Raw genomic sequence first — 14,806 nt, forward strand, 5'->3', positions numbered from 1 at the left:
CGACCGCAGCAGCAGCAGCGAGAGCGTCCGCTCTCTGCTGTTTGAGGGCCAGAGGGAGATGGGTACCTAGTGAGCATGACACCTGGGGGGCGTGAGCTCATTACGACCGTGGGTAGGAGGTACGTCTGAGACAGAGGAAAAATCCGTGCTGCCTAATAACCGTACGGTTTAAGGTAGACGAATTGAATAGTAAGCCCTGCTGTTTTATTAACTGATAAGTTTAAAAAACCCAGCCGGCTTAAGCAGCGAGCCATGCTGCCAAGTAACCAATAGGATATTGGCAGCCGGCTTAACCGGGGAGCCTTGCTGCATATTACAGTACTTCCCTCTGTCCATCGAACACACGCGCCGTCCACTCAGCGCGCGAACCTGCTCTGGATGTGCTGTGGTTGTCATGGTGACGAGCCACGCCAGAGTCCTCCAGACGCTGCATTTCACACAGACTCTCATTTATGTCACGTTTAGGAGAAAGCTCGTAAACCGGACCTTGAGGTGCGTTCACGCTCAACACCCCTAAGGGATGAGCGGAAGTGTGTGCAGTGCTGTCCACACTGTAATAATGGCACTCGTGGGCTTATTACAACCGTGTGTAGGAGGTAGGTCTGGGACAGAGGAGAAAAACCGAGCTGCCTAAAAACCAATAGGTTTTAAAGACAGCAGATTTATGCAGCGAGCCATGCTGCCTATAACCAAAAGGTTAGGGGCAGCCGGCTTACCCGGTGGGCCTTGCTGCATAATATTAACCATCTGTCCACCGAACACACGCGCCGCCCTCTGAGTAATACTCTGAGAGCGCGCGACATGCTCTGGAAAGTGCTGTGGTTGTCATGGTGACGAGCCACGTCAGAGCCGGAGGGGGCCTCCACACGCTGCATCTCACACCGGCTCTCACCCTGTCTCTGTTTAGGAGTGTTAAGGCTCATAAACTGGACATTGAGGCGCGTTCCCGCTCAACCCTGCTGAGGAATGAGCGAGGTGGGTGCAGTGCTATTCACACAGTGCGTAATAACAGCCCTGGGCTCAATACGACCGTGTGTAGTAGGCACATCTGGGACAGAGGAAAAAACCGTGGTGCCTGCTAACCGACAGGTTAGGAGCATCAGGTTTAAACGTCAAGCCCTGCTATCTAATAACCGCCTGGTTAAATACAGCATGGCTTGTGCCGCGAGCCCTGCTGCCTGCTAACTGACAGGTTACAGCCGGCTCAAACGGCGAGCCCCGCTGTCTGTTAACCGACCGGTTAACCCCAGCTGGCTTATGCACCTCCACACGTTGTATTGCACAGCGGCTCTCATCATGTCTCCGTTTAAGAGAAGGCTCGTAAACCGGACATTGAGGCGCGTTCACGCTCAAACTCGCTTGAGGAATGAGCGGAGGTGTGTGGAGGTATATCTGTGACATAGGAAACAAGCCCGTGCTGTCTAATCAACCGACAGGTTTTAAAGACAGCCGGTTTGTGCCGCGAGCCCTGCTGCCTAATAACCGATAGGCTATGAGGCAGCCGCTTATACAGCTTTTTTATGTCATCCGGAGGAGAGCTCTCCTGAACCGGGGGAACGGGGAGATCTCATTAGGCGGCTGCCTTTCCGATGATCTCCGGGAGTTCCTGGAGAATACCGCCTATACGGCAGATCCGAGATGGCGGATAGAGGGACCCGGTGACCCGGTGTCAGCCCGGCAGCCGAACCCATAGGCTCGGCTGTCGGGCTGACAGTCTCCCCCGTCCGGAGGAGAGGGAGGATGGGGCCGGGGGAACCACATGGTGATCCGTGACTGCTGCCCGCCACTCGGATCCAATAAATCAAGGGCTTGATCCACAGAGTAAGACTCCTGGACTAGCCAATCATCCTCAGCCGCAGCCGCGAGAGCGTCCGCTCTCTGCTGTCTGTGGGCCAGAGGGAGACGGACACAATGAGTGCACGACACCTGGGGAGTGAGAGCCGCGTTTGCGTGCTCCCATCCCCGGCAGTACTTACCTGTATCGTCTGTGTAAAGCCGCTTCCTTTCTCCCTGGAGCGAGCCAGCCACAGCCGGTCGTAACTCATATGTCGGGCTGACCCCGAGCCCCCGCCCTGTCTCCCCCGTCCGGAGGAGAGGGAGGATGGGGCCGGGGGAACCCCATGGTGATCCGTGAATGGAGGGGAAGGAGTCGCCTGACTGCTGCCCCCCACTCGGATCCCATAAATCAAGGTCTTGGTCCACGGAGTAAGACTCCTGGACTAGCTAATCATCCTCGGCCGCAGCAGCGAGAGCGTCCTCTCTCCGCTGTCTGTGGGCCAGAGGGCCAGTGCTTCTGCAACGGAGTGCTGAAGAAAAATGGGAGCAGTTGGTCGGGCCTACTTCCTATTTATACGGAAGTGAGGCTGTAGGTGGGGCCCACGTCATAGGTGGGCGTGGATTAAGTCTGTCAGTGCTGCGCATGCGCAGTGGGATTACCCAATAGCGATAGCCTTAGAGGGCGAAGCCTTATACGAAATAGAACTGGCCGTTGAAATATGTTTTCTTCCCAAAGAATGGGATAGAGGATGTCCGCTTGATATGTTTTTAGGTTGAAGTTTTGGATGTTTGTTATAGGTAGCTACAATCATAGATATATATAAACACTAGATGACTCACCCGCGCTGCTGGCCAATGGAGACCGACGTTGCCACATGGCCGCCATCTTGCTACAGGCAGTACTCTCATTCATAACATTATGGTTTACTATTTAAATAACCATAGCTTGCTCAATTTTCAACCAATTTTCAAACGGTTTGGTTTTTTATAAACATCAAAGATGTAGTTATGATACTGCATACTTATAATCATGGACTTTCATATGAAAATAACATTAAGCAGATAAAGCAATAGCTATACACACACACAAGGTATTTATATTAAATATTTGCCGGTGTATATATTTCCATTTATTTTATTATATTGTTAATATTTAAAATAAATTATAAAATTAAAATATATTTATATTTTATATATAAAAATCGGTCTCATGTTACTACTCTGTAAGCCAAGAGTTGTTAATTTAGCAATGCCTTAGCTTGAAGAACAGGGACACAACTAATGACAATAGCATATGGTGGTATATTATTTAGATATTCACACCTTTATCAGAAGAACCAAACCAACATAAAATGAGCCCACAGACAGGCCAGTTCTGTCTCATTTATCACAATTATTTTTGTCATGAGATCTTCATATCGTCCTAGTTTTGTATTTAGTTTCTAGATTTGTAAACAAATCCAGAACCTTTGAAATACGTTACCACTTCACAGAACGGTGCGCTGAGTTCTTGTAGTCGAAAAAAGCCCAAGAATAATATAAACTGTACCCTGTGTCCTTTTGTGTCCTTCTGTAGTCCATTTACTGTTGTTTGTCTTGTCTTACCCCGGCTGATATCTCACTAAATCCAGTTTTAATTGTTCCCTATATTGCCCCTATGCCCTGTAAGGTGTCCTTGGGTGTTATGAAAGGCGGCCCCCCAAAATAAATGTATTATTATTAAGAAGAACAACTTGGTGTGGTTTCTATTCTCCTAAAAAAATGTTACGTTCTCCAACAGAAAACACAACTCAGCGTACTTTTAAGAAATTGATCTTAATAGGCTTGTCCCCTTATAAGGCAGACATGTTTTGAGGCTCTGGACAAAAATGGCTATTTTGATTGTAAAGGTTGCCAACCCCTGGGTGTAGTTTCAATGTTTGCACATGTTTATTCAAGTGTATGAGTGACATAGAGCAAGTGAGATGGCCAGTGGTTCTCAAACTTTTTACACAGAGTACCACCTCAAATGATATTGGGCTCTCCTAGTAACACCATCATAGACCTTCCTGGGTACCACCGAGATAAAGGATTTAATATGACAAGCCATATGATGCTCTCATTTGTTAGTGACATTCCACATGCAAATAAGATAAGATAAGATAAGATGGTACTTTATTGATCCCAATTTGGGAAAACATTTTTAGTTACAGCAGCATAAGGGACAAGGCATTTTACAATAAATTAGAAATAAGCAAGAAAAATAAAGAAAATAAAGAAAGAGGAAAATAATATACATGTTGAGTTTGGCAGGATATTATATATATCTAATATACATATACATAAATATAAGGCATATGGAATATTAATGTTAAAGGTAGGGTAGGTAAGTTTGAGAAACCGGCTTGAGATCGCTAGAATTTGAAAATACACAGCCGGAAAAAATCTGCTACTTCCTTACAGAGCCCCTCCTCCAACACACACGAACGCGCACATGACCAATGAGGGCACGAGATAAGTTTGTGCACAGATGGAAGGCTGACAGGCAGGTAGGCCATCCAGTTATTTTAGCCGGGCCGGCTAAAATGATTGGTCGTGCTTTTTACATTACTACGGCTTCCACAGATGATATTTTTTTATGGATTTGTTGTCAAAGCCAGTGGCGTCGCCTGGCCTGGGCATCCGGGGCTTTAGCCCCGAATGTTTTTTCTGTAGCCCCGGACAATTCTCCCTCAATAATATAATACATTAACCGTGCTTTACGTGAACCTCATCATGACACAAGAGAGGACGGCAGCACTGTAATTTCCCGTGTTCAGTGAATGCAACAGAGGCATGACACCAGACCAATCAGAGAGTTGCATGGAAATAAACGTGTGCTTGGTTGCGTTCGAATACTCCAAAAAAACAGCTCCTAAGTTCTAACCCTATCGTCTATTCCTTGACCTCGGAGTGGAACGTCATGGGGTTAAGGGAGAGTGGATAGGAGAATTCAAAAGGACTTAGGAGAAGAGACTGCGGCACTTTAGAGAATCCGACTGCACTTTCACTATCCGACGTGTTTATGATGCGCCAGCGGAGGTCATAAATGTGCGCCTGCTGCGGTGGGGAAACTATGGAAACTACAGTTTTCTATACAGCGGACTACAACAGGGATGTTTAATAAGAACGAGGGACTACTGTAAACTCATCTAGAGACTCTGCACCGTGCTCTGATGCTGTTATGCTTTATGAACGGGGACAACAGAGAAACATATTCTTCATGACCAAAGTTGGAATTGAAATAAAAAAGGAAAGTGAAACTTATGCTCGTCAGCCTCTCCCTCCGGTCCACATTAATACAAATGATCCCAATACGTATGATTGTGTGAACTATGAAAAGATCTTAAAATAAATACAAATGTATTTATTATAAACGTTAGTCCTTAACATCTATCAATGTGTATATCACCATTCAAACATCTTTTTAAAAGTTGAACAAACCCCACACAGCTTAGTAAAGACTGTGAAATGTTGACTTTATTTGATCATTTCAGTCAAAACTAACGTTCACATTTCCCTTTTTGATTATAATACTGATGAACGTTCAAAACAAAGCACTTTGGCAACTTACCACATACGTTTTGAACCGTAACTTTCATGATATCATTTCTCGTTCATAATCGATTGTTTCCGTGAACGACCGGACATTCCCTCGGCTTAAATGCCGCGGCCGCAAGGCATTGTGGGGCAGCATTTTCTCCTCTCATGTCGGTTAGGGAGGTCCAGTGGTTCCTAAGCTAAAGGAGGTTATAAAGGAAGTTTGAAACCTCCTTTCCTTTCATCTAGAGAATTCGAACGGCACTTATCATGGCTGCCACTGAGGGACTTCCGGGTCATTTCACTCCGTTAGGAAGGTTCCTAAGCTAAATGGACTATTCGACCGCAACCCTTGTGTCATTCAAGCTCGGCTCTGTGTGTGTGGCAATAGCGCATTTAGTGTGATAGAGAGAGAGGGGGAGGGAGGGATTGTGCCAGCATGGACCGTGTTGTTAGCATCTGGTTAGCTAGCTGCACTAACGGACATAAGGAGCTGTTTGTTCCACAAGAAGCTGGAGGAGAGTCCTCTCCTCTCAGACTGAGAGACTCAGGTGAGCTAAAGTACTCTCTGAGTGTTTAGATACATAACTTTAGTCTAAGTTATCTCAGTGGGTCTCAAACGGTTTGGTCACAAATTATTCAAAAGATTATTTCCGCGGCACACCTTCATATGATCATTATAGATATAAAAAAAAGAGAATAAAGGAAAAACAGTTATGAAATACTATATGGCAGTAAAACAAGAATAGAGTTTAAAAGGGGAGTGATTAGTAAAATATCCATAAAGAAAAAGTACATCTGTTTACAGTTCTGCTTCATATGGGTGTTGAGAGAGGTATCCATAGATCTCTTCATTTTGCTCTCAAAGTGCACCAGATTGATGCATTTAACTTCAATATTTAAAAAAAAAATCTTCCCGGGGGAGCATCCCCCCGGACCCCCCTAGAGGAGGTGAGCCCCCCACTCATAAAAAATACCACTTTACCCCTGCCTATATGCCGTGAGCTGATTATCGAGCCTTCATTGTAACAGTCGTGGGTGTACTGTGTGTGTGCATGTGGGGAGTGTTGCAGTGAAAAATGCCACTGTAGTGCCGCCGCCACTGTGGGCTAAGCCCCGAATGTTTTCAGGTCCAGGCGACGCCCCTGGTCAAAGCACTTCAGATATTCATTGCTATCGGGATGTTAAGAGCATTCCATGGAATATAACAAAAAGTGTATCTCGAGCCGGTTTCTCAAACGTACCTACCCCACCTTTAAATATTGAACAGATTATATATGTGTAAAATGTACAACGTGGTTATATTCAAGATAAACTATGGAGCAGAGAGTTCTCTTCCAGCCAGAGGTGATTTGTTGTACAGAGTTATGGCACTGCGGAGCTGCAGCAGTCTGTTGGAGAAGGAGCTCCGCTGACTGTCCAGCTGCAGGTGGAGAGGATGGATGGGGTTATCCATGATGGACAACAGCCTGTTCAGTGTCCTCCTCTCCACCACAGCTTCAAAGGGGTCCAGCTTGATGCCGATGACTGACCCAGCTTTCCTGATCAGTTTATTGATCCTGCTGGTGTCACCGGCTCTGATGCTGCCCCCCCAGCAGACCGCAGCAAAGAAGAGTGCACTAGCCACCACAGACTGATAGAAGATCTCCAGCATCTTGCTGCACATGTGGAAGGATCTCAGCTTCCTCAGAAAATAGAGTCTGCTCCTTCTTGTGCACAGCGTCAGTGTTGATCCTCCAGTTCAGCCCATTGTCTAAGTGCACTCCCAGGTATTTGTAGTCCTCCACAACAGCCACATCCTCTCCCAGAATGCACAGGGGTAGAGGAGACGTCCTCACCCTCCTGAAATCAATGACCATCTCTCTGGTCTTGGCCACATTCAGAATACTCACAACATTAGGCTGAGGTTCATCTTCCGCTCTTCTAGAAGTGGTTGTGCTTCTTGTTGCTTCCGGCTAAAATAAACATAATTAAAGACATTTTGAGTGTTTAAAATGTGCTGTAATACACAACACATTATTTATTCCTAAACTTGCAGAAAGAAAAACTAAAGTGTAGGGATGGGTATCGTTAAGGTTTTAACGGTACTACTACTTTTATCGATACCGCTTATCGGTCCGGTCTTTTAACGGTACTCTTATCGGTTCTTTTGGAGAGAAAAATGAGGTAAACTAACTATATGTTGTATGTCAGGGACTACGGATGGAAATTAGCTCAAAGCTAAAATCCGGCATATTTACACTTGAAGCATTATTTGTCTAAAGTGTTCATTAATGTGCATTGTCCCTATTCAAATAAACAATTAAATGAAAATTAACAAATTGTGAACAAAACTAACATTGCTTTTTATTTAAATGAAATACATAATATTTCACATCAACAGAAACAACAACGTTTTAACAAATCATATTAAATAATGTGATGACAGAACTGTGAACAGAACTAAATAACTCAGTTCCCTCTAATCATTAACCCATGTTTGAATCATTGAGTTAGCTCCGTGTGTTGCTGCTAGCATACATAATATACCTGACGTGGAAACGTTACTCGTGGATGGGGCTACAGAGCTACTAGAGAGACAGTCGAACCCGGTGCATTCCTCCGTCTGAATGTGGTGCACTTTTGCAAGATGTTTAGACAAATTGCTCGTGTTACCGCCCTGACATGCTAAACTCTTATTGCACTTTAGGCAACGAGCGAGACGGGTAAAGTTTAACCACACCTCGGAGCGCGTTCTCTCCGCCATCTCCTCCATGTGTGTGTGTTGCTGCATGTAGCAGCTGCGTGTGTGTAAACTGCCCCGCCCCCTCGCACACAGACGGGGAGAGAGATCTCTCGTCTGGATTGGAGAGATCGAAAATACAAAAAATGACGCATTTTGCAGTCTTTTTGCGTATTAGAAACGGAGTTGGCGACACTAAAACAGCAATATAATGTTTGTGTAGCAATAATACACATGACATATTTTTTAGATGTCTCCAGTACCGATAAAAAGACCGATAACGTCGCAGCTTAACGGTACCACGGTCTTTAATAATTCAGCCCCGGGGCCCGTTTAATACCGGGGCTCGGTACCCATCCCTACTAAAGTGTGACATTTAATCACATATTTATATATCAATCTTATACACCTTGAATTCTTGTTGGCCAATGATACACATACCCTTTGAAGATGAGCTGGGAAGTTGAATACTGTTGGCACAACACCATCTTTAAGCCGGACAGTCTGCCCCGTCCTGTCAAAGTCCTCACAACTGAAGTGCTCACTGCAGAGCAGTGTCCTGCCTTCTTAGGGCAGCTTCCCACTGCCTCCTCCTCTCTCCGGTTTTGGGAAACCTTAAAAACATGAGAAAGGTAGCCAGATATATAAATTATTGTCAACATTTTCCCCCCTTCTTTCCTTTAACATTAAGGGTAAGGACAAAAATACACACCAAAATTATCATATTTTTGGGGTAATTGTATGTATGTATGTATGTATACTTTAAGAATAAGACAACCACACTAAGAGTTATAAAAAAGGTGTCCAAAAGAAACATTAAATAATTGTGTAAAGAAATGGTAGCAACATATTCTAAAGAGGCTGGGTCAACAACAATCTTGCAATACTATTATCTCACATAGCCCCACTGATCCTGTGTAGCAGGACTTGTAATGTACATACATCCTGAAGTAAGAAGATATGATTCTACACTGTATTGAAGTAAACATGTATTGTTTGAACTGTTGTATGTATAATCACTTAGAAGAAGAATGTTATTCTCACTTTTAAATTCACTGGCCCAGAGATTCTGTGTTTCATACACCAACATTGATCCTTATCACCACTAAGAGCCAGATGCTGTTTCTAAGTCGTTAAAGACATCGTAAAATAGGAAAAGATCCCCTGGGAAGGAATGTAGCAGTAAGATAAGGTAAAGATAAACATTGACTTTTGACCTAGTGTGGTTTGGGGTCTCACTCTGTTCGAAACTCTGATTGACCTCGGCCAGAAGCGAATCCAGCCAATCAGGACACTTGGGGGAGGTTAGCAGTCTAAACAGCTCCTCCCCAGGCGTTCTCTGGTTCGCTTGGGAGAAAAGTGGGAAGGAAGAATCGACAAATCTCCGCCCCAAAAGTAGATAGAAATACTGTTGTTTGTGTGTGTAAAAATGCTTTTTGGGTTTGGTGAGTTGGTTGACTCCGTTAATCTGTATCCGCATCGCACCATTGACAGAAGGCACTCTCTTCTCGTTCGATGGGTGGTTTGATCCCGATACATTTTGGCCGCATCGCATCACGAATCTAAAAAGCCCGGGGTACTCGAGTACTCTGTATAACTTGTATATGTGTTTGGTTTCCTACTAGAAGTAAACTCAGATAATTTGTTATAACTTTGATTCCGGTGTTTTCAATTCCTTTCTTAATTTAATAGAGATCCAGCCTCATCCAACGAACGGCGCGTAGCAGAGGTATTCTACTCCAACAAGTGGTGACTCCCGACGTTTGTGAGCGGATCTCTAGAAAGGAACACCGACAGCCAGGGGACAGAATCCAGTCCAGGGGGAGGACAAAGAGACACTGTTGACAACTGCAAGCGCGCTATACACAAAAGGTGAGCAGACACCTGTTTTGAATATCAAAAATCTGTGATTGATTATACTAAAACTTTAGAGTTGTCAGCAGCGTTCTCACTGTTCTTAGTCACGGTGGGAAATACAATACATATTCTAGTTAAATTAGATTATTAGTGCTTAGAGAAGGGTATTCAGTCCTGGATCTAGAGCAAAAATAGTGTTTGAGTGTGGCGGGTAGATCCCAGCCCTTCACTCACTAAATACGAAGGCTGCAAGGCTAGAAAAAGAGGGTTAAATTCCCCGCAGATCATGATAAGATTGATTAATGCGGTTACCTTGCAAGCGCTTTAATTAAAGACTACAAAAGGTGTAAAAAAGGGTTGCATTCCCCGCAGGTCATGATCAGATTGATTAATGCGGTTACCTTTCGTGGTGCTTTAAATGTATAAAATGTCTGTAATTGTTATATGGTGGGTGATAGAGGAGGAGAGAGACGCGACCTCCAACTAATTATTTGGAACGACCGTATCTCATCACAAAACTGTTGTGGGGATAATCAGGCTCATTAAACGTGACGATAAAGAGATTTTGTTGACTGAGTTTTTAACTCTTGACCTGAAGTCGCAATCACCGTGAGGAGATTGTAGAAGCCTACTTCTGGAAGTCACGCTATCTGTTGAAATAAACATCGCACAATAAAAATTTGCCTGAATGTGATATGATAAGGTATGAGAAGCTCTGTGTGATTTTTTTTTAAAGTCAAATCTGTGTAATACTTGAGAGACAGAGAGCAACGAGAAGGTGGTATAATGTCTGAGACCCTACCTCCACCCTAAGGAGATAAGGGCTCACATATGCCACTTATGAGTATCCCATCTAATACTCCTAAAGGAAAACACATTGTTAGACCTGTTATTCAGGGATAAGGAATGTTGGAAATAGTAATGGAAGATATTGAAAATCTTAAACTGGATCAACCAACCATGTTAGTGAACCCTGCTAATATGGAGCTAATACATGTAGAAAGACTAGCAGCAGCTCTGGCAAAGACAATAGGTCCTAGCATGCAAGCACAGAGCGGTAATATGATAAGGGCTATTGAACTGACCCTTTTTGGAAATGGGATTTTCCGTTACATAACGGAAGACTCAATTCAGGCCTTAAAGAACGCTTTACAAACAAGTCAGGGAGTGTTAAATGTGGAGCTATGTTGCTCAAAAGGGAACTTACACTTTTGGGAAGAGATCTCCCTTTCTCTGTCGTGAGGTGCTGCTGACTCAAAGCAGCATACAGGGTCAAAGACAGGCGTGACCTCTGGAGAGGAAGAAAATCTAAATCTGAACAGACCACAGAGCCCATTAAAAGGTTTTATGGCCTCTACACTGAGAGGAAGATCTGGAGATTGTAAGGAACTCTCCCTGAATATCCACCCCCACACCATTGAGGGGAAGAGTGTTCCTTTCACCAATAAACAAATCATCTCTTAACCAAGTCAGATTTCAAAATAGCCATACCTCAAGTTGTTAAGAAAAGAGGGAGATTCAAAAAGTTATCAATAATTGCCCAGTATATTAAATAAATACAAACAGACACGTATCAATATAAGTCAGATAATATAGACGAGGTCAATCATGGAAGAAGGCTGACATTTAATGCCTGATATATAAGTAGTAGTAATAATAAATATATAGCTGATATTAAATAACTGATGTATAAGGCTCGATGTTTCTGAAAATAAGAACACCGTTAACGGCGTTCTATTTCAGAAAAAGGGGGGAAAAGGATAGGATATACATCAGACAATATGTATGTGAGATTATTACGTTTTTAGGAGAAATTTATCAATTTAAAATACTAGTTTTGGTATTTTTTGTTTTGTTTTATTTGTTGCTTTTAAGAGAAATTGATACATTTAAAATAATCTAGCTTTGGTTATTTTTTGTTTTGTTAGTTTGTTCCTTTTTTTGTTTTATTTTTATTTTTGTTCTATTTTTTATTTTTATTTTGATTTTTGATTTAGATTTTTGATTTTGATTTTTTGAGATGATTTCAAAACCATATTTCCAGCAACTTAAGGGCTTGGTATGAGACTTCTCCACACAGGCTGCTGACGTTAAAAGGGGGACCCGAGAAACACAAGGCCAACACAGCAGATTACGTCTGGTTGGAGGGGACCTCCCATGCCGTCCGCCTAGATGGAAAGGGAGACAACTGGTACCACTGGAGCCAGTGTGCAGTCGGGAAAAACACCTGCGAGGACCCTGGACGACATCAGGACAGAGTTGGCCCTCGTCGCGAGGACCCTGGACGACATCAGAACAGATCTGGCTCTCGTCAAGGCAGTCGACCCAGGAGGCGCCATCAGCAGTCCGGAGGAGGAGGATCAGGACATCTCTCCAGCAGTCGACCCAGGAGGCGCCATCAGCAGTCCGGAGGAGGAGGATCGGGAGGACATCTCTCCAACAGTCGACCCGGAAGCCGCCATCAGCGGGCCGGGGGAGGACAATCAGGCCACATCTCTCTAGCAAGCACCCCAGAAGCCGCCGTCAGCGGGCTGGGGGGACGAAGACATGGCAAACCAAGACGGCACAGGGAACTCCATTTCCCGCTGAAACAGGTTGATATAGCCGGTGTGGAACTTTGTCTGAACAATCCATTTTTTTGAGGAACTTTCAACTTTATTTTTATATCCCATAATGTAAGGGATTTGTATTTTTTATTCTACAGAACTATGTGTTACCAAAAGAGGGAAAAGTATGATAATGTCTTTTCTGATTTCTGTGGCTACTTTTATTGCCATTTTGGTGACATGTGGTTGTTGTTGTGTGCCTTGTATCTGCTCACTGTGTGTTAGACTCATCAGTTCCACCATTGAGGGAAGAGTAAAGATGACTCAGCTGACAAGGACTTTGCTTTTTAGACATATTTTATTCTCCCTCCACTGTCATAATAAGTTGTTGTTGTGGACTGTTCCTAAAGGTTTAAAGTGCTCTATATCCCAACTTCTGATGGGTTTATATAAATGTTGGAACAGACACAGTAAGAAGAAAATTGACAGTGGTAATGTTTCAAATGCTATATGTTGATCTCGTGAGGTGAGATCAAAAGAGGGATTGAAGTAAGAAGATATGATTCTACACTGTATTGAAGTAAACATGTATTGTTTGAACTGTTGTATGTATAATCACTTAGAAAAAGAATGTTATTCTCACTTTTAAATTCACTGGCCCAGAGATTCTGTGTTTCATACACCAACATTGATCCTTATCACCACTAAGAGCCAGATGCTGTTTCTAAGTCGTTAAAGACATCGTAAAATAGGAAAAGATCCCCTGGGAAGGAATGTAGCAGTAAGATAAGGTAAAGATAAACATTGACTTTTGACCTAGTGTGGTTTGGGGTCTCACTCTGTTCGAAACTCTGATTGACCTCGGCCAGAAGCGAATCCAGCCAATCAGGACACTTGGGGGAGGTTAGCAGTCTAAACAGCTCCTCCCCAGGCGTTCTCTGGTTCGCTTGGGAGAAAAGTGGGAAGGAAGAATCGACAAATCTCCGCCCCAAAAGTAGATAGAAATACTGTTGTTTGTGTGTGTAAAAATGCTTTTTGGGTTTGGTGAGTTGGTTGACTCCGTTAATCTGTATCCGCATCGCACCATTGACAGAAGGCACTCTCTTCTCGTTCGATGGGTGGTTTGATCCCGATACATTTTGGCCGCATCGCATCACGAATCTAAAAAGTCCGGGGTACTCGAGTACTCTGTATAACTTGTATATGTGTTTGGTTTCCTACTAGAAGTAAACTCAGATAATTTGTTATAACTTTGATTCCGGTGTTTTCAATTCCTTTCTTAATTTAATAGAGATCCAGCCTCATCCAACGAACGGCGCGTAGCAGAGGTATTCTACTCCAACAATCCACTACGTAATTAACGATTATCCTAATTATAGTCATAATATTGTCATATCTTACACGTGAAAGGTGATTCCACGGGTTCTTGGTCAACTTTGTAATACTAGGTCTCACTCACAGCCCTTGTTATTAGCCAGCTAATAAATACAACCACACATACACAAAGAAAAGCTGCTATTTCAACATGTCCAAGCATCCTGTATCATAGCCATGCTAATAATGTTTATAATAAACCAAACCGTTTGTAAATCAGTCAAGATTTCAGCGAGTTAAGAGTATTTTTGTGCAGATCACTCACCTTACAACAGCTACCATAGCGCGTACCAGAGTAGCTGTTGACTGTAGCAAGATGGCGGCCAGTGAGCTACGCTGGAAAATCTCCCATGAGCCATCTAGTGTTTATATATATCTATGGCTACAATAGCCTTAAATCCGTCCGTGTATTTCACATAAGCAAACATCCTGGCTGACAGATGTTTCGGGCCGAACGGATTACTTTTACACATTCTTGGCCTCACGCGCTACCTATTTCTTTTGCGCACGAGACACTGCTCTGGAAACTTGAATTCTAGAGCTGTCATTATAGCATGAAGCGATGTCAATCATCTTATTATGTAATGCAGTGGCGGCTGGTGCATTTTTCTCCAGGGGGGAACCAAAATGTAAGCAAACTTATACACAAACTCATATTACAACGCAGGGCTAGCTCAAAGGCACACAGCACTTGATACAGTCTTGTAGTGCCGAGAGAAGGGAGACGGAGGCGGTGCATCGGAGGTGCAAATCTCTCTTTATTGGAGAGCAGAAATCGACGTGCTGTCGGGTTGCAGGAAAGAGGAGAAGAGAAAGTGAAAGAGGAGGACACACAGTAGGTACCCCGGAGGTACCGTCAACATATATGTCCGGGCGGAAACAATACCCCCAACCTGTAGTTCCCGGATTGAATTATGTAACCCCAGTGTATGAATCAGTGATCACTACACAAGCCCCCCCAGAATTCAACCAT

The 14,806-nt window shown here is 43.7% G+C and overlaps 1 long non-coding RNA gene across 2 annotated transcripts; it reads right to left on the reverse strand.

Annotated features, from left to right (window-relative positions):
• Positions 1–7,102: 7,102 nt before the first annotated feature.
• LOC117491247 lies at positions 7,103–14,208 on the reverse strand. 2 transcript variants are annotated; one of them, XR_004556758.1, is made up of 3 exons: positions 14,099–14,208; positions 8,498–8,670; positions 7,103–7,289 (listed from the first exon to the last, which is right to left on the reverse strand). It is a non-coding gene; the product is annotated as an uncharacterized LOC117491247 (long non-coding RNA). The 2 variants fall into 2 exon arrangements; XR_004556759.1 differs by lacking the exon at positions 14,099–14,208 and adding an exon at positions 13,861–13,902.
• Between the last annotated feature and the right edge of the window lie 598 nt (positions 14,209–14,806).

This window comes from Trematomus bernacchii, unplaced genomic scaffold (assembly GCF_902827165.1).
Source record: "Trematomus bernacchii unplaced genomic scaffold, fTreBer1.1, whole genome shotgun sequence".
NCBI classification, from domain to species: domain Eukaryota; kingdom Metazoa; phylum Chordata; class Actinopteri; order Perciformes; family Nototheniidae; genus Trematomus; species Trematomus bernacchii.